Source organism: Bombina bombina, chromosome 1, assembly GCF_027579735.1.
Source record: "Bombina bombina isolate aBomBom1 chromosome 1, aBomBom1.pri, whole genome shotgun sequence".
Lineage (NCBI taxonomy): Eukaryota > Metazoa > Chordata > Amphibia > Anura > Bombinatoridae > Bombina > Bombina bombina.
Window position 1 is genome coordinate 1,501,925,138 of NC_069499.1, and position 22,210 is coordinate 1,501,947,347.

Genomic DNA, 22,210 nt, shown 5'->3' on the forward strand with positions numbered 1-22,210 from the left:
AAAGGCTACCATCAGTAACACTACACCGCCAGGGACTCAGATCCTGCAGTTCCAGACGTGTCCCCCTGCTTAAGCCAGTACATGTCCGTGCCCATCTGAAGTATGCTAGAGAGCATTTGGATGATCCAGAAGTGGATTGGGAGAATGTCATATGGTCAGATGAACCAAAGTAGAACTGTTAGGTAGAAACACAACTCCTTGTATTTGGAGGAGAGAGAATGCTGAGTTGCAACCAAAGAACACCATACCTACTGTGAAGCATGGGGGTGTCAACATCATGCTTTGGGGCTGTTTCTCTGCAAAGGGAACAGGACGACTGATCCGTGTACATGAAAGAATGAATGGGGCCATGTATCGTGAGATTTTGAGTGCAAACCTCCTTCCATCAGCAAGGGCATTGAAGATGAAACATGGCTGGGTCTTTCAGCATGACAATGATCCCAAACACACCGCCCGGGCAAGGAAGGAGTGGCTTCGTAAGAAGCATTTCAAGGTCCTGGAGTGGCCTAGCCAGTCTCCAGATCTCAACCCCATAGAAAACCTTTGGAGGGAGTTGAAAGTCCGTGTTGCCCAGCGACAGCCCCAAAACATCACTGCTCTAGAGGAGCTCTGCATGCAGGAATGGGCCAACATACCAGCAACAGTGTGTGACAACTTTGTGAAGACTTACAGAAAACATTTGAACTTTGTTATTGCCAATAAAGGATATATAACAAAGTATTGAGATTAACTTTTGATATTGACCAAATACTTATTTTTCACCATAATATGCAAATAAATTCTTTCCAAATCAGACAATGTGATTGTCTGGATTTGTTTCCACATTTTGTCTCTCATAGTTGAGGTATACCTATGATGGAAATTACAGGCCTCTCTCATCTTCTTAAGTGGGAGAACTTGTACAATTGGTGGCTGACTAAATACTTTTTTGCCCCACTTTATACACACACACAGACACCACATTCACATATTATACACTAACTCACAGCACATACACTACACATTCACACTTACTACACACACGACAGCACGCACACTATACATACACACTCACTACACACAACACAGCACACAGATTATACATACACACTCGCTACACACACTACACACAACACACACACTTTACATACACTCACTACACACACTACATACAACACAGCACACACTATACATACACACTCACTACACACAACACACACACTATACATAAACACTCACTACACACAACAAAGCACACACACACTATACATACACACTTACTACACACACTACACACAACACAGCACACGCACTATACATACACACTCACTACACACAACACACATACTATACATACACACTCACTACACACAACACAGCACACACACTATACATACACACTCACTACACACAACACAGCACACACACAATCCATACACACACATAAATGTATTACAAAAGCAGAAAGGGGTTTAGTAGGTTCATACACACACCCTGCAGAGAGAGAGAGACAGATAGAAAGATAGATAGATTACAGATAGGTAGACTTTTTTGTGTTTTTTAGTATGAGTGAAACCCTCTATATATATGTAGCCTTGAGCAGATACAAATTAAGAGCTCTGACTATGAGTAGTATAGTTGCTATATCCCTGGTGGTGATGTGACACAGGGTAACATTTGTTACACAATGCAGAATGTACTATTCCCAACATATCAAAATGTGGATTTATTGAAGGTGTCCCTGGAGAAATTAGAGTAATAATAGTACATCACCTATACAAGATTAATTTCTCATAAAAATACTGTTAACAAGAATATCCTCTCCCTATGTACCAACCCTGTCAAAAGCTGCCTGGGTATGATGGTCCCACCTGGCCCTATTATAGAGCTGTCCATGCATAGACTAACAATATATTTATTTTTATAAAGATAAAATATCATTTCAAATAAGATTAATTAGCGTGAACAGATTTTCGTTAACTTTTTTTGTGAACTATAATTGTTTCCTTCCAAGTAAAGAAACTCTTAAGCCCTGTGGTCTATTTTTATTCCAACAGTCTAATGGCCTGATGATCAGAACTTTGCTGGATGGAGAGTGAAAAATTACACTGACACTTGCAGGGCTCCCTCATGGAATTCTAAAAAAAAAAAAAGGTCTGTCCCTGAGAATTGCAAATTGTCTCTTATTCAAAATAATTGAGCTTGCTGGAAAATCAGAATACCCTGTTTTCCGAGAATAGTATCTTACAATTTCCTTTATTTTCCAATGCAATTGCTCTTCTATTAGGGTAATAAGGCCTAGATTTGGAGTTCGGCGGTAGCCGTCAAAACCAGCGTTAGAGGCTCCTAACGCTGGTTTTGGCCGCCCGCTGGTATTTGGAGTCAGTGATTAAAGGGTCTAACGCTCACTTTTCAGCCGCGACTTTTCCATACCGCAGATCCCCCTACGCCATTTGCGTATCCTATCTTTTCAATGGGATCTTTCTAACGCTGGTATTTAGAGTCGTTTCTGAAGTGAGCGTTAGAGCTCTAACGACAAAATTCCAGCCGCCTGAAAAAAGCAGGAGTTAAGAGCTTTCTGGCTAACGCCGGTTCATAAAGCTCTTAACTACTGTACCCTAAAGTACACTAACACCCATAAACTACCTATGTACCCCTAAACCGAGCTCCCCCCACATCGCCGCCACTCGATTTAAATTTTTAACCCCTAATCTGCCGACCGCCACCTATGTTATACTTATGTACCCCTAATCTGCTGCCCCTAACCCCGCCGACCCCTATATTATATTTATTAACCCCTAATCTGCCCCCCTCAACGTCGCCGACACCTGCCTACACTTATTAACCCCTAATCTGCCGAGCGGACCTGAGCGCTACTATAATAAAGTTATTAACCCCTAACCCGCCTCACTAACCCTATCATAAATAGTATTAACCCCTAATCTGCCCTCCCTAACATCGCCGACACCTACCTTCAATTATTAACCCCTAATCTGCCGAGCGGACCTCACCGCTACTATAATAAATGTATTAACCCCTAAAGCTAAGTCTAACCCTAACACTAACACCCCCCCTAAATTAAATATAATTTTAATCTAACGAAATAAATTAACTCTTATTAAATAACTTATTCCTATTTAAAGCTAAATACTTACCTGTAAAATAAATCCTAATATAGCTACAATATAAATTATAATTATATTATAGCTATTTTAGGATTAATATTTATTTTACAGGCAACTTTGTAATTATTTTAACCAGGTACAATAGCTATTAAATAGTTTAGAACTATTTAATAGCTACCTAGTTAAAATAATAACAAATTTACCTGTAAAATAAATCCTAACCTAAGATATAATTAAACCTAACACTACCCTATCAATAAATTAATTAAATAAACTACCTACAATTACCTACAATTAACCTAACACTACACTATCAATAAATTAATTAAACACAATTGCTACAAATAAATACAATTAAATAAACTAGCTAAAGTACAAAAAATAAAAAAGAACTAAGTTACAAAAAATAATAAAATATTTACAAACATAAGAAAAATATTACAACAATTTTAAACTAATTACACCTACTCTAAGCCCCCTAATAAAATAACAAAGCCCCCCAAAATAAAAAATTCCCTACCCTATTCTAAATTAAAAAAGTTACAAGCTCTTTTACCTTACCAGCCCTGAACAGGGCCCTTTGCGGGGCATGCCCCAAGGATTTCAGCTCTTTTGCCTGTAAAAAAAAACATACCATACCCCCCCCCCAACATTACAACCCACCACCCACATACCCCTAATCTAACCCAAACCCCCCTTAAATAAACCTAACACTAAGCCCCTGAAGATCTTCCTACCTTGTCTTCACCATACCAGGTTCACCGATCCGTCCTGGCTCCAACATCTTCATCCAACCCAAGCGGGGGTTGGCGATCCATCATCCGGTGCTGAAGAGGTCCAGAAGAGGCTCCAAAGTCTTCCTCCTATCCGGCAAGAAGAGGACATCCGGACCGGCAAACATCTTCTCCAAGCGGCATCTTCAATCTTCTTCCATCCGGCGCGGAGCGGGTCCATCTTGAAGCAGGCGACGCGGATCCATCCTCTTCTTCCGTTGTCTCCCGACGAATGACGGTTCCTTTAAGGGACGTCATCCAAGATGGCGTCCCTCGAATTCCGATTGGCTGATAGGATTCTATCAGCCAATCGGAATTAAGGTAGGAATTTTCTGATTGGCTGATGGAATCAGCCAATCAGAATCAAGTTCAATCCGATTGGCTGATCCAATCAGCCAATCAGATTGAGCTCGCATTCTATTGGCTGATCGGAAAAGCCAATAGAATGCGAGCTCAATCTGATTGGCTGATTGGATCAGCCAATCGGATTGAACTTGATTCTGATTGGCTGATTCCATCAGCCAATCAGAAAATTCCTACCTTAATTCCGATTAGCTGATAGAATCCTATCAGCCAATCGGAATTCGAGGGACGCCATCTTGGATGACGTCCCTTAAAGGAACCGTCATTCGTCGGGAGACAACGGAAGAAGAGGATGGATCCGCGTCGCCTGCTTCAAGATGGACCCGCTCCGCACCGGATGGAAGAAGATTGAAGATGCCGCTTGGAGAAGATGTTTGCCGGTCCGGATGTCCTCTTCTTGCCGGATAGGAGGAAGACTTTGGAGCCTCTTCTGGACCTCTTCAGCACCGGATGATGGATCGCCAACCCCCGCTTGGGTTGGATGAAGATGTTGGAGCTAGGACGGATCGGTGAACCTGGTATGGTGAAGACAAGGTAGGAAGATCTTCAGGGGCTTAGTGTTAGGTTTATTTAAGGGGGGTTTGGGTTAGATTAGGGGTATGTGGGTGGTGGGTTGTAATGTTGGGGGGGGGGTATTGTATTTATTCTTTTACAGGCAAAAGAGCTGAAATTCTTGGGGCATGCCCCGCAAAGGGCCCTGTTCAGGGCTGGTAAGGTAAAAGAGCTTGTAACTTTTTTAATTTAGAATAGGGTAGGGAATTTTTTATTTTGGGGGTCTTTGTTATTTTATTAGGGGGCTTAGAGTAGGTGTAATTAGTTTAAAATTGTTGTAATATTTTTCTTATGTTTGTAAATATTTTATTATTTTTTGTAACTTAGTTCTTTTTTATTTTTTGTACTTTAGCTAGTTATTTAATTGTATTTTTTTTTAGCAATTGTGTTTAATTAATTTATTGATAGTGTAGTGTTAGGTTAATTGTAGGTAATTGTAGGTAGTTTATTTAATTAATTTATTGATAGGGTAGTGTTAGGTTTAATTATATCTTAGGTTAGGATTTATTTTACAGGTAAATTTGTTATTATTTTAACTAGGTAACTATTAAATAGTTCTTAACTATTTAATAGCTATTGTACCTGGTTAAAATAATTAAAAAGTTGCCTGTAAAATAAATATTAATCCTAAAATAGCTATAATATAATTATAATTTATATTGTAGCTATATTAGGATTTATTTTACAGGTAAGTATTTAGCTTTAAATAGGAATAAGTTATTTAATAAGAGTTAATTTATTTAGTTAGATGTAAATTATATTTAACTTAGGGGGGTGTTAGTATTAGGGTTAGACTTAGCTTTAGGGGTTAATACATTTATTAGAGTAGCGGTGAGCTCCGGTCGTCAGATTAGGGGTTAATAATTGAAGGTAGGTGTCGGCGATGTTAGGGAGGGCAGATTAGGGGTTAATACTATTTATGATAGGGTTAGTGAGGCGGATTAGGGGTTAATAACTTTATTATAGTAGCGCTCAGGTCCGCTCGGCAGATTAGGAGTTAATAAGTGTAGGCAGGTGTCGGCGACGTTGAGGGGGGCAGATTAGGGGTTAATAAATATAATATAGGGGTCGGCGATGTTAGGGCAGCAGATTAGGGGTACATAGGGATAACGTAGGTTGCGGCGGTTTACGGAGCGGCAGATTAGGGGTTAAAAAAAATATGCAGGGGTCAGCGATAGCGGGGGCGGCAGATTAGGGGTTAATAAGTGTAAGGTTAGGGGTGTTTAGACTCGGGGTACATGTTAGAGTGTTAGGTGCAGACGTAGGAAGTGTTTCCCCATAGGAAACAATGGGGCTGCGTTAGGAGCTGAACGCTGCTTTTTTGCAGGTGTTAGGTTTTTTTTCAGCTCAAACAGCCCCATTGTTTCCTATGGGAGAATCGTGCACGAGCACGTTTTTGAGGCCGGCCGCGTCCGTAAGCAACTCTGGTATCGAGAGTTGCATTTGCGGTAAAAATGCTCTACGCTCCTTTTTTGGAGCCTAACGCAGCATTTGTTTAAACTCTCGATACCAGAGTTAAATTTATGGTGCGGCCAGAAAAAAGCCCGCGGAGCGTTAACAGCCCTTTTACCGCTGAACTCCAAATCTAGGCCTAAGTGTTTTGTGTTTTTTTGACAAAATCTCTTCAACTTTTAATTTGTTAGAAAAAACTGTGAAATTTATAGGGCAAAATGTTTAAACCTGACCCCATGGAGAAATTTCCGCTATTTTCATGGAACAACCCTGTTCAGCCTACTAGCATGAAGTGGGAAAATTAATTTCCCAAGGAAAACAAAACACTTTGAATTTTGTATTATAAAGTCCTACAGTATCTCATGCATGTACAATCTAGTTTATATGAATTTTACTTTTTTATGAGCCCATACTTAAAGGCAGTGAACACCCCTTTGTGAGACTGTGACACAATGCTCTCAAGGTAAAAATGCCAACAGGCACTTCATATTACTGGTGGGATTCTTACAGAATTTCGTAAGCCCAGAAAGCTTCAAAGAATCAGGCTCTATGTGTTCAAATCAACCTACCCTGGTTCAGTCAAGACCCAGTGAGCCTAGCTCTGTTTGTACCCACCTCACCCAACACAAAGACAATTTAAAAGCAGGTGCAAAGACAATTGCTGCACGCAGCTTGAAGAAGCATTATAAGTATAAGCATTTATGCTTTCTTAATGCTATTTTTGGTATTATTACTTCTTTCTGCTAATTTAGAATTCTGCCCGATGATTTGTTCTAATATTCACATGTACAGTATATTAATGTATAGCACATAGTATACTAAAATGAGATGGGCAGAACTAACTAGCTGTAATATATATATATATATATATATATATATATATATATATATATATATATATATATTTATATTTATATATTAAGGAATAAAGAAATTGGGTTGCTGGGTAATTTCCCCCTTCATCAGACTGAATCAAGTATACACAAACATAATCAAAAACTGTATGCTTTCAGACAAAGCTAATCAAGTACCAAGATTCGGGTTGCTATAGCAACCTGTGTGTAAACCACTGTATTGATTTAGCAAAAGCAAAGAATAATCATCCCTAAAGTATAAGGACAAGCAAACTGTAAGTAGTGAGCAAGTAAATAATTTAATTTACATTTGTTAATTGATAAAAAATAAACTATTAACATTTAAAAAATGTAAAGTTCCAAAATGTGGCATATCCATGCAGTGTGTGTTTCCAATATAGAAATAAAGACACCACAAGCTGTATCTGTTATAGGAACCATGCTAAGAACTGTGAACAACCTACAGGTCAGAGGCCAACAGGAAATAGAATGTTTAAAGCTGCATAGCATAACAGTGAACATACAAAGTAACAATACTTTGCATATTAACTCTACAACATCTTCCCTTTTTTATATTAATCATTAAATCAGCAAAAATAAAACTAATAATGTCACCAGCTGTAAAGTATTAACAAACATGAAGTCAGACATCCCAACTTGCAAAAACTCATTACAGGGAGTTGGGTTCACCCGCTACTGCCCCCCCCCCCTGTTATATATTGGACACCTTGAAACCCTAAATAAAATAGAGACTTATCATTAAAGTAGCTTGTAACTAAAGTCAAATTAAAAAAGTAGCTTTATTGCACAACCACATACAATAAACCTATTTTCCAGTGACGCTTGATGAATGCATAAATATTTTGGAATACAAAGTTTAATTACGTGCAGTAAATAAGGTAGTATTTGTGTTTTATTTTATTAAAATCAATGAGGGCTTTTTGGTTACTGGTGCATGCATTCGGCGGTAGCCGTCAAAACCAGCGTTAGAGGCTCCTAACGCTGGTTTTGGCCGCCCGCTGGTATTTGGAGTCAGTGATTAAAGGGTCTAACGCTCACTTTTCAGCCGCGACTTTTCCATACCGCAGATCCCCCTACGCCATTTGTGTATCCTATCTTTTCAATGGGATCTTTCTAACGCTGGTATTTAGAGTCGTTTCTGAAGTGAGCGTTAGAGCTCTAACGACAAAATTCCAGCCGCCTGAAAAAAGCAGGAGTTAAGAGCTTTCTGGCTAACGCCGGTTCATAAAGCTCTTAACTACTGTACCCTAAAGTACACTAACACCCATAAACTACCTATGTACCCCTAAACCGAGCTCCCCCCACATCGCCGCCACTCGATTTAAATTTTTAACCCCTAATCTGCCGACCGCCACCTATGTTATACTTATGTACCCCTAATCTGCTGCCCCTAACCCCGCCGACCCCTATATTATATTTATTAACCCCTAATCTGCCCCCCTCAACGTCGCCGACACCTGCCTACACTTATTAACCCCTAATCTGCCGAGCGGACCTGAGCGCTACTATAATAAAGTTATTAACCCCTAACCCGCCTCACTAACCCTATCATAAATAGTATTAACCCCTAATCTGCCCTCCCTAACATCGCCGACACCTACCTTCAATTATTAACCCCTAATCTGCCGAGCGGACCTCACCGCTACTATAATAAATGTATTAACCCCTAAAGCTAAGTCTAACCCTAACACTAACACCCCCCCTAAATTAAATATAATTTTAATCTAACGAAATAAATTAACTCTTATTAAATAACTTATTCCTATTTAAAGCTAAATACTTACCTGTAAAATAAATCCTAATATAGCTACAATATAAATTATAATTATATTATAGCTATTTTAGGATTAATATTTATTTTACAGGCAACTTTGTAATTATTTTAACCAGGTACAATAGCTATTAAATAGTTTAGAACTATTTAATAGCTACCTAGTTAAAATAATAACAAATTTACCTGTAAAATAAATCCTAACCTAAGATATAATTAAACCTAACACTACCCTATCAATAAATTAATTAAATAAACTACCTACAATTACCTACAATTAACCTAACACTACACTATCAATAAATTAATTAAACACAATTGCTACAAATAAATACAATTAAATAAACTAGCTAAAGTACAAAAAATAAAAAAGAACTAAGTTACAAAAAATAATAAAATATTTACAAACATAAGAAAAATATTACAACAATTTTAAACTAATTACACCTACTCTAAGCCCCCTAATAAAATAACAAAGCCCCCCAAAATAAAAAATTCCCTACCCTATTCTAAATTAAAAAAGTTACAAGCTCTTTTACCTTACCAGCCCTGAACAGGGCCCTTTGCGGGGCATGCCCCAAGGATTTCAGCTCTTTTGCCTGTAAAAAAAAACATACCATACCCCCCCCCAACATTACAACCCACCACCCACATACCCCTAATCTAACCCAAACCCCCCTTAAATAAACCTAACACTAAGCCCCTGAAGATCTTCCTACCTTGTCTTCACCATACCAGGTTCACCGATCCGTCCTGGCTCCAACATCTTCATCCAACCCAAGCGGGGGTTGGCGATCCATCATCCGGTGCTGAAGAGGTCCAGAAGAGGCTCCAAAGTCTTCCTCCTATCCGGCAAGAAGAGGACATCCGGACCGGCAAACATCTTCTCCAAGCGGCATCTTCAATCTTCTTCCATCCGGCGCGGAGCGGGTCCATCTTGAAGCAGGCGACGCGGATCCATCCTCTTCTTCCGTTGTCTCCCGACGAATGACGGTTCCTTTAAAGGACGTCATCCAAGATGGCGTCCCTCGAATTCCGATTGGCTGATAGGATTCTATCAGCCAATCGGAATTAAGGTAGGAATTTTCTGATTGGCTGATGGAATCAGCCAATCAGAATCAAGTTCAATCCGATTGGCTGATCCAATCAGCCAATCAGATTGAGCTCGCATTCTATTGGCTGATCGGAAAAGCCAATAGAATGCGAGCTCAATCTGATTGGCTGATTGGATCAGCCAATCGGATTGAACTTGATTCTGATTGGCTGATTCCATCAGCCAATCAGAAAATTCCTACCTTAATTCCGATTAGCTGATAGAATCCTATCAGCCAATCGGAATTCGAGGGACGCCATCTTGGATGACGTCCCTTAAAGGAACCGTCATTCGTCGGGAGACAACGGAAGAAGAGGATGGATCCGCGTCGCCTGCTTCAAGATGGACCCGCTCCGCACCGGATGGAAGAAGATTGAAGATGCCGCTTGGAGAAGATGTTTGCCGGTCCGGATGTCCTCTTCTTGCCGGATAGGAGGAAGACTTTGGAGCCTCTTCTGGACCTCTTCAGCACCGGATGATGGATCGCCAACCCCCGCTTGGGTTGGATGAAGATGTTGGAGCCAGGACGGATCGGTGAACCTGGTATGGTGAAGACAAGGTAGGAAGATCTTCAGGGGCTTAGTGTTAGGTTTATTTAAGGGGGGTTTGGGTTAGATTAGGGGTATGTGGGTGGTGGGTTGTAATGTTGGGGGGGGGTATTGTATTTATTCTTTTACAGGCAAAAGAGCTGAAATTCTTGGGGCATGCCCCGCAAAGGGCCCTGTTCAGGGCTGGTAAGGTAAAAGAGCTTGTAACTTTTTTAATTTAGAATAGGGTAGGGAATTTTTTATTTTGGGGGTCTTTGTTATTTTATTAGGGGGCTTAGAGTAGGTGTAATTAGTTTAAAATTGTTGTAATATTTTTCTTATGTTTGTAAATATTTTATTATTTTTTGTAACTTAGTTCTTTTTTATTTTTTGTACTTTAGCTAGTTATTTAATTGTATTTTTTTTTAGCAATTGTGTTTAATTAATTTATTGATAGTGTAGTGTTAGGTTAATTGTAGGTAATTGTAGGTAGTTTATTTAATTAATTTATTGATAGGGTAGTGTTAGGTTTAATTATATCTTAGGTTAGGATTTATTTTACAGGTAAATTTGTTATTATTTTAACTAGGTAACTATTAAATAGTTCTTAACTATTTAATAGCTATTGTACCTGGTTAAAATAATTAAAAAGTTGCCTGTAAAATAAATATTAATCCTAAAATAGCTATAATATAATTATAATTTATATTGTAGCTATATTAGGATTTATTTTACAGGTAAGTATTTAGCTTTAAATAGGAATAAGTTATTTAATAAGAGTTAATTTATTTAGTTAGATGTAAATTATATTTAACTTAGGGGGGTGTTAGTATTAGGGTTAGACTTAGCTTTAGGGGTTAATACATTTATTAGAGTAGCGGTGAGCTCCGGTCGTCAGATTAGGGGTTAATAATTGAAGGTAGGTGTCGGCGATGTTAGGGAGGGCAGATTAGGGGTTAATACTATTTATGATAGGGTTAGTGAGGCGGATTAGGGGTTAATAACTTTATTATAGTAGCGCTCAGGTCCGCTCGGCAGATTAGGAGTTAATAAGTGTAGGCAGGTGTCGGCGACGTTGAGGGGGGCAGATTAGGGGTTAATAAATATAATATAGGGGTCGGCGATGTTAGGGCAGCAGATTAGGGGTACATAGGGATAACGTAGGTTGCGGCGGTTTACGGAGCGGCAGATTAGGGGTTAAAAAAAATATGCAGGGGTCAGCGATAGCGGGGGCGGCAGATTAGGGGTTAATAAGTGTAAGGTTAGGGGTGTTTAGACTCGGGGTACATGTTAGAGTGTTAGGTGCAGACGTAGGAAGTGTTTCCCCATAGGAAACAATGGGGCTGCGTTAGGAGCTGAACGCTGCTTTTTTGCAGGTGTTAGGTTTTTTTTCAGCTCAAACAGCCCCATTGTTTCCTATGGGAGAATCGTGCACGAGCACGTTTTTGAGGCCGGCCGCGTCCGTAAGCAACTCTGGTATCGAGAGTTGCATTTGCGGTAAAAATGCTCTACGCTCCTTTTTTGGAGCCTAACGCAGCATTTGTTTAAACTCTCGATACCAGAGTTAAATTTATGGTGCGGCCAGAAAAAAGCCCGCGGAGCGTTAACAGCCCTTTTACCGCTGAACTCCAAATCTAGGCCTAAGTGTTTTGTGTTTTTTTGACAAAATCTCTTCAACTTTTAATTTGTTAGAAAAAACTGTGAAATTTATAGGGCAAAATGTTTAAACCTGACCCCATGGAGAAATTTCCGCTATTTTCATGGAACAACCCTGTTCAGCCTACTAGCATGAAGTGGGAAAATTAATTTCCCAAGGAAAACAAAACACTTTGAATTTTGTATTATAAAGTCCTACAGTATCTCATGCATGTACAATCTAGTTTATATGAATTTTACTTTTTTATGAGCCCATACTTAAAGGCAGTGAACACCCCTTTGTGAGACTGTGACACAATGCTCTCAAGGTAAAAATGCCAACAGGCACTTCATATTACTGGTGGGATTCTTACAGAATTTCGTAAGCCCAGAAAGCTTCAAAGAATCAGGCTCTATGTGTTCAAATCAACCTACCCTGGTTCAGTCAAGACCCAGTGAGCCTAGCTCTGTTTGTACCCACCTCACCCAACACAAAGACAATTTAAAAGCAGGTGCAAAGACAATTGCTGCACGCAGCTTGAAGAAGCATTATAAGTATAAGCATTTATGCTTTCTTAATGCTATTTTTGGTATTATTACTTCTTTCTGCTAATTTAGAATTCTGCCCGATGATTTGTTCTAATATTCACATGTACAGTATATTAATGTATAGCACATAGTATACTAAAATGAGATGGGCAGAACTAACTAGCTGTAATATATATATATATATATATATATATATATATATATATATATATATATATATATATATATATATATATATATATATATATATATATATTTATATTTATATATTAAGGAATAAAGAAATTGGGTTGCTGGGTAATTTCCCCCTTCATCAGACTGAATCAAGTATACACAAACATAATCAAAAACTGTATGCTTTCAGACAAAGCTAATCAAGTACCAAGATTCGGGTTGCTATAGCAACCTGTGTGTAAACCACTGTATTGATTTAGCAAAAGCAAAGAATAATCATCCCTAAAGTATAAGGACAAGCAAACTGTAAGTAGTGAGCAAGTAAATAATTTAATTTACATTTGTTAATTGATAAAAAATAAACTATTAACATTTAAAAAATGTAAAGTTCCAAAATGTGGCATATCCATGCAGTGTGTGTTTCCAATATAGAAATAAAGACACCACAAGCTGTATCTGTTATAGGAACCATGCTAAGAACTGTGAACAACCTACAGGTCAGAGGCCAACAGGAAATAGAATGTTTAAAGCTGCATAGCATAACAGTGAACATACAAAGTAACAATACTTTGCATATTAACTCTACAACATCTTCCCTTTTTTATATTAATCATTAAATCAGCAAAAATAAAACTAATAATGTCACCAGCTGTAAAGTATTAACAAACATGAAGTCAGACATCCCAACTTGCAAAAACTCATTACAGGGAGTTGGGTTCACCCGCTACTGCCCCCCCCCCCTGTTATATATTGGACACCTTGAAACCCTAAATAAAATAGAGACTTATCATTAAAGTAGCTTGTAACTAAAGTCAAATTAAAAAAGTAGCTTTATTGCACAACCACATACAATAAACCTATTTTCCAGTGACGCTTGATGAATGCATAAATATTTTGGAATACAAAGTTTAATTACGTGCAGTAAATAAGGTAGTATTTGTGTTTTATTTTATTAAAATCAATGAGGGCTTTTTGGTTACTGGTGCATGCTTTGAGGGTTCTATAACGTCCCAGCAACTAAAGGGATTCCTTAAAGAAACACTTTTCCGGATTTGGGCCACATTGGATCATGGTACTTGGAGTTTCAGGGAGATTGCATTCCATTTGCTGGCATCAGGGAGTCACTATTACAATCAGGGAGACTCCCTGAACTTCAGGGAGAGTTGGGATGTCTGTGAAGTGTACAGTGCTACTTGGCTTGGCCTGTTACAGGTTGAGTCTGTCTGGTGGTCTTGAATATCGTCCACTACGAGAGATACAATGGATCTTACCTACAGAGAGCTGTTTAACTCTAGGTGGTGTGCAGGACTCAGAGACACTTGCTGGTGCATTTGCTTCTTATCTCTCTAATGTAGGTGTATGCTCACTTTCCTTGCTTGATGTATTAGTTATATACAAAACAATATGATACAGAAACAATGTTATACAATGTTAAAGTATAACACATGAATAACTTCCCTTTTAGTTTGTCGAGATGAATGCAGCCTGCCTGGTGTCTCTGATGCTGTATGTAACTGAAATCTCTCAACAATGGCGGTGCAGTTTCTCTCTGGGCTTTTATTCTGTTTTTAATTCCCCTCTTCGGGTTTTACAATGTAAATCTTCAGTCAGTGATACCTCAAAAAAATACAACCAACATGGTGCAGTACATTTGGACATAAAATTGCACTAAATTGAATATACTCAAAAGCAGGTGTGTGGAAGTTGCACTTTAATTAAAAACAAAAAAAGAAAAAAGGCGCTCCAATGGTGCAGACATTCAAACAGGCTTGGGATATATTTCAAAACTCCCCTCCACCGAAATGATACATACAAGGAAGATGCACTATTATGCAGTGCAAGTCATACAGGCTGGATGGATTAGAGCCCCCCAGCTGGCTCTTTCTGGAAATCAGGAACGTGTCCTCCAGGATACTAGAAACAGCCAATCGTAAGGCTTATTGAAGGTCTCAAAATGACAACTCACAGGACCTTAAAAACATAACCCTTAACCAAAAAGTGGCAATTTATTGTATAGAAAATAAAAAGATCATTCAAACAATCTGCAACGTGTTTCTCAGTGTTTCTGGCACCGTTTCATCAGGCAGTTCATACAAACAAATGATTAACACAACCTATATAAATCATTAGGTTATCAAACAATTCAAATTGTCCAATCCCTGTGTGTCAATCTTTAAAAAAGGTCTTAATTGTTGATGTGCTCCTGCTGTGCGTACCACTGGTTTAACCCCTTATGGCCATCACTCCATACTGGAGACTTACAACATCAATCATGTACTCTCACTTCTCATTCGGTTATAACTTACCCCATCTCTATATTGCTTACTCCCCCCACTTCCACATATACAAACCAATAACTTGTCAAATTTCCTCTGTCCTGTTAGTTGATCGTTTTGTCCCGATTGCACTGTAACCATTAACGTGTATACTTGCTTCCGCATTCTGCAACACCACGGTACCAATAGTCAACATCCAATCAGAATCGGGCAGCGAAGCTGTCATGGAGTTGCCATAGAAAAAAAAAACGACTCAGGAAGCAGAGCGTGGCAAACATGGGAAGAAACAAAACAGAGAAAGGGTACAGACTTTTAACCACTATCAATACTCTTAATATGCAACGGTTATTACCGCAAACATGCTGACAATGTTTGTGTTCATTAGTAACATCTGTGAACATTTGCACAATATTATATTGATACAAAGGGAGATTGGGTGTATGTGCATGTACCTCAATAATACCCCCTCACAAACCTACAAAGCGCAATCTATACATGTTCAAGTCCCATTACCAAAGAGTCTATATCTGCAGTATATATCTGATATTACTCTGATTCATAAAGAGAAAAGATAAGATATATAATCTCCTATTCTCGCATCCAATGTTACATGATACAGCCTTTGTATACTAAAGAAAAAAATCAGTCTCTTAGCCAAATTGGCATAAATAGATGTATACCTCCACATGAAAACAAAAGAGACTATTGCATCTATCCAATGACTATATGACTCATATTAAAATGCTGCCAGATGTATGTTTTCATTTAGATCCTCAGGGGACAAAGTTCTTAATTTCCATATCCAATAGGTCTCTCTCAGGCGGAGTCTATTGAACCAATTATAGTAAATGGATTTTGGAATAAACTCAATACTGATACGTTTATATGTGTCCTCTCTACCCTCATGTTTATGTGGACTATGAAAAGACACACTTTGTTTCTCATATTTTCTCTTTATATTTCTTTGATGTTCCCCCCAGCGTGTTCTCAAGGCCCTACTGGTACGGCCACAGTATTGTTTTCCACATATGCATGTAACTAAATATATTACATAAGTATTTTCACAAGTCATTCTGGTTTTTATTTGAAAAACCTCTCCTGTAGTGTTGGACCTAAAACAAGTATCCCTATGCCCAATGAAGCTACAAGTTAAAAATCTGCTTTTGCCACATTTGTAAATGCCTTTCTTAAGGTTTAAAAAACCTAGGGCATTATTTGGTTTCTTAGATTTAATATAATCCTTCTTAGTTGCCACTATCTTGCTGGGGGCTAGAGAATTCGTTAAAGACACGTAACGGTTTGTCTCCAATGATTTCTTTTTAACATCGGATCACTCTGTAAGATGGGCCAGAATTTTTCAAGGGTATTAGTAATTTTTCTGTAATCGCTATTAAATTGTGTCACTAATTTAGGAAAATCCTCAAACTTGTTCGGTTTATGTTCCTTAACCTGTAATAAATCATCCCTATCTCCCTCGGAAATTATTTTTGGGTCGTGACCCTTTTCTGTAAATCTCTTCACTAGGAGATCTGATTCATATTTAAAATCCTCATCCTTTTTACAATTTCTCCGTAGTCTGCAAAACTGGCTGTAAGGGACAATATTGAGCCATCTTGGATGGTGATTGCTTCTTTTGTCAATATAACTATTGCAGTCTACATTTTTAAAAAGGGTATTGTAACAAATACTCCCATCCTCATCCCAGCCTAGAGTAACATCCAGAAAATCTATGGTCTCAATATTTATATTATGTGAAAAAGTAATCAGAAAACTGTTATTGTTCAAAAATTGTACAAATGTTCCTGCCTCATCCTCTGTGCCCCTCCACACAACGATGAGGTCATCTATGAAATGACCAAAGTAGACAACATTCGCCCAGTAGCTAGATGGGTACAAATACTGTGATTCAAAATAACCCATAAATAGATTTGCAAAGCTATGTTGTCCACATGGCCTTTCCACAGATATGCAGAAAAAAGTATCCTGGTATATGAAATAATTGTGGGTTAACACAAAATGAATTGCTTCCAAGATGAAATTCCTTTTTTTCTCTGGCATATAAATATCCAATTCCAAAAAATGTTGTACAGCCTCCAGTCCAATACTATGTTTAATATTGGAGTATAAGGCTGTCACATCACAACTATTTCAGATACTATTTTCAAGTTTGGATACTGGGAGAGCCCTAAGCTTATCTAACTAATCAGTGGTGCACCTGATGTAGGATTCAAGGTTCACCATCATTTTCTTAAGAAAAATGTCTATTTAGCAGGATAGGTTGTATGTTAAACATCCAATACCAAAATTATGGATCTCCCTGGGGGGTCAATTAAACCCTCATGTTTTTTTGGCAAATGATAGTAGTATGCCACATTCGATTTTTCCGGCAATAAAAATTGTCTTTCTTTCTTTTTGAGCACCCCCAGGAAGTATCCTCCATCTATCAATTTAATCAGTTCCCTTATTTCATAGTGGGATCATATGATAATATTTGATAAAAGGAATCATCTCTGAGTATACGGTCCACTTCCTTTAACCCCCTAACGACGGACGACATACAGGGTACGTCCTACAAAAAATGGTCGTTAATGACCAAAGACGTACCCTGTACGTCCTCAGGTAATCTGAGCGCTGGAAGTGATCAAGATCTCTTCCAGACACTCTAACAGTATTGCAGCGATGCCTCGTTGTCGAGGCATCCTGCAATACTGTTCCCGACTGCCGGGCCTCGGATTGATCACTCCCCACGAGTGATCACTTCCAGTTTAGCAGTCTAGCAGAGGATCGGAAGAGATCAGACAGGCTTCTGATGCTCTGCTGAGTGCCTCACAGTGGGCACTTAGTATCTATTAAAATAATATAAAAATTTAAATAAAAACATGTTTTTTTTAAATATTATAAGTCCCATGTAGCCCCCCTCCCCCATGAGGCTTCAAAGATGGCAATGCCCAGTGCATCATGGGGCTTCTGGGGGTGTCCCTAGCCTGCCTCATCATAGGGGCTAATAATAAAATATCCCATTTGTCTGATCATGTCAATATTTGTAAATATTTACTCTGATCAGTGTGGATCTCCCTCCCTCTCCTCACTTGCATTTTTTTGGGAGAGATATATTTCTATACAAGTGTCCTTTTGTTCAAGCTACTGTATTGCTTTGAGACAGTAGCTTGCGGTATAATTAAAAAGAACCGCGCAGGTTTCCCAGGACAACTTGCACGCACCCGGCTACAAAGTTGGGAGACCTCAGCTCTGTGCCAAGAGGATGTATACCTTCTTACCACCATCCACACAGAGAGAACTGTGGAGGTCTCTGTATGTGGCAGAGCTGAGAGCATAATGAAGCCAGTGTGCATCAAGGCTTATAACCGGCATATGGGTGCGGTTGATCTGGCAGATCAGCTGCTGCAGCCCTTCCTAATTATGCAGAAGACAAGGGCCTGGTACAAAAAGGTTGCAATTTACTTAATGCAGATTGCAACCCACAACACTTTTTTGTTGTTCAAAAAAGTAAACCCCGGAATGAAACAGACTTTTTTTTTACAGTTTCAGCTCCAGATCATTTCAGGGATTTTGTACCAAGATGCACCTGCTCCCCAGGTGGTGATGGGAGAGAGCAGAGTTGGGGCTACCCATTTTACTTTTAAAATCCCACCTACTACCGCAAAGCAGAAACCTAAAAAAAAAAATGCAGAGTCTGTACCAAGAGGGGCAGAGAAAGGATACCATATATTACTGTCCTGATTGCCCTGAACAGCCTGGACTCTGCATTTAGGACTGCTTCAAGCGGTATCATACAATTGTCCATTTTATTTTATTTTTTAATTTGCCGGGTTTTTTGTGTGGTTATGTTACAAGTTGGAAAACTGGAATGCGGCCCCTAAAAGTAAGGCCTTTTAGCCCCCAGAGAACCCGACACACCTATACATGGGTGGTATCACTGTACTCAGAAGATGTTGCTGAACCCTGTCAGGGTTTTTTCCCTGTTTTGTTTGCCATGTGCTGCTGGCAGTCATTTTACTCACCTCTCCTGCTGACTATGATGCATTGTGGGGATGCTGCTCATTTCCTGCACTTCCTTTTATGGCCAGACTGGTGTGCATCATCTGTGTGAGACAGGATGCAGTATTATTTAAAGGGCCTCTGTTCAGTATGCTTTGCCTTTGCATTGTTTCAGACCTGTTTGTGAGAGTTCCTGTGTAACCTGTCTGTCTAAGGTCCTTCCTGGTTCCTGATCCCTGGCTTGTTCCTGACTCTGCTGTTTTCCTTGTTCCTGATTCTGGCTCCTCTGACTATTTGCTTTGGCTCCTGACTCGGCTCGTCTGACTACCAGCTCTGGTTTTCACTCCTGGCTTGTTATTTGACTTGTGGACTTTTTATTATTTTTTTGTTATTAATAAAGGTGTGATTATTTTTCACTTCTCGTCTCAGTCTGATTCCTGGCACCCTGACATTACGCAAAGGCCATGAATCCTTATGGTGCTAATAATCCACCTTTACTTGCCATCATTTCCAGGATGGATGAACAGGATCACTGCTTGGATCAATTTGCACTAGCCCTGCAAACCCTGCTGACTCGCACTGCACATTTGGACCAAAGTTTCCCACAAGTTATGGCTGCTCCTGTTTCCGCTGCTGCACCTAGTCCTACCAGGAGCATGTCCGGTTCTGCACCTCTACCTCAGCGATATGGAGGCGATCCTATTCAGTGCAGAGGGTTTTTGATATAGGAGATATATAATCTCCTATTCTCGCATCCAATGTTACATGATACAGCCTTTGTATACTAAAGAAAAAAATCAGTCTCTTAGCCAAATTGGCATAAATAGATGTATACCTCCACATGAAAACAAAAGAGACTATTGCATCTATCCAATGACTATATGACTCATATTAAAATGCTGCCAGATGTATGTTTTCATTTAGATCCTCAGGGGACAAAGTTCTTAATTTCCATATCCAATAGGTCTCTCTCAGGCGGAGTCTATTGAACCAATTATAGTAAATGGATTTTGGAATAAACTCAATACTGATACGTTTATATGTGTCCTCTCTACCCTCATGTTTATGTGGACTATGAAAAGACACACTTTGTTTCTCATATTTTCTCTTTATATTTCTTTGATGTTCCCCCCAGCGTGTTCTCAAGGCCCTACTGGTACGGCCACAGTATTGTTTTCCACATATGCATGTAACTAAATATATGTGATATTCCTTTTAGGATTATCCCCTCCCACCTAATTAACTTTCCTTTATAGGGCAGTAACTTTCAACACTCATTGCCTGAATATTGAAGCTCACAGTTACGTTTGCTTCCTTGTGCCATTCCTACTTGCTAATTGTAGATACAGCTGATTCCCTTGAGGATTTTCTACCTGACATCGTCTTCAGATTCATACGCATCCGGATCTACATCCTCAGCGTTCCGGAAACCAAGCCGCGCACACACAGCTTCTCACCGCCATCGGCGGTCACTGCTTAGCTCTGCTCTTACCGGATCCTTGTGGGGTATTGTATGTTGACTATCTGGATAATACTTACCTTGCTTTGTATCCTCAAATTTACCTCACGTTTGAACTGACTTACTCTGTGCAGCATTGTTATACTTACGTTCCTTATTCAGTATAAGTTGTGCCATATAAAACCGCATCAAACTCTGCTCACTACTATCAGTAAAGTTTGGAACATCCAATTATGATATATTGATTGTGTGGTTTGGATTGCTTGGAACTGTATATATTTTAGAATGTCTGTGTGTGTGCGTGAAGACAGGTTTTGACTTCAATACCTTTGAATTGCTATCTCAATGAATATATTAATTCTACCTGACTAAAAGTTATACCAACTCAGCTGTCTCAAACCATTATCTTAATCTACTAAAAGATTTCAAAAGTAACAATCTCACAGTATCTATTCAGGTAATTTAAACTACCATTACCTGCTTAGTTTACAAAAGAGAAACACATCCCTTATTTATTGAGGGATTTTTGTTATATTTCAAACCCTTAATACAAAAGTGTACCAGTTGCTACATAATATTCAGGCCTAAAAAATAAGGGTTTATTTATATAACAACCTAACATGAATCCTCAGGAAGTAAAGAATGAGTTAACTAATATATATCAAAAACTAGACTATTTAAATAAAGGGTTAACTGAAGTGCAAGCAGAAACTGCTGCATTGAGAGCTTTACTAAAAGACTGTTTGCCTATTAAAAGTGCTGAAAGCCCAGAACCACATGTTCATTATCCCCAACCATTTACTGGTAAAAGGAATGAGTTTAGGGATTTTAAAAATGCCTGCCATCTACTTTTTTCTCTAAGACCACGTACATCATACAGAGAGAATCAAAGTATGCACAACCATTTCCTTTTTACAAGGGGAACCAAGAACATGGGCTAATAGGTTCTTTGAAAGTAATAATCCTATCCTAGACTCACTACAAGATTTTTTTCGAGCACTCACAAACCTATATGAGGATTCCAACAGTCAAATCACTGCAGATACAAAATTACGTTCCTTAAAGCAAGGAAAAAGAACCATTGAGGAATACACAACTGAATTCCAAATGTGGGCAGAAGACTCTCAATGGAATGAGATTAGTTTGCGTACTCAATTTCGTTTAGGATTGTCAGAAAACTTAAAAGACGAACTCTCCCGCCTGGATGCCCCTGACAGTCTCCTCTCTCTTATAAAACTCAGTACAACTTTAGATAGAAGACTCCGTGAAAGAAAGGCTGAAAAAGCAGGTTATGATGTCATACCAAAACGTCCCTTCAACTATACCTCTACTCAGGAAAGACCTAGTACCAGTACGCCTATGGAAATTGGAGTCATCAAAGGTCCCCTCACACCAGAGGAAAAAGCCAGGAGAAGAATGGAAAATTTGTGTCTCTACTGTGCTCATAAAGAGCATACTGTTTCTTCATGTCCTCAACTTCTGAAGCAAAAGAAGGGTAAGCTAACCCACAGCACTCATTTGTTTAATCTAACATTGGATACACAAATGACTTTGTTTTTTTCATTACAGTGGGACCAGAAAAACATTCAATCTAAAGCTTTGGTTGAT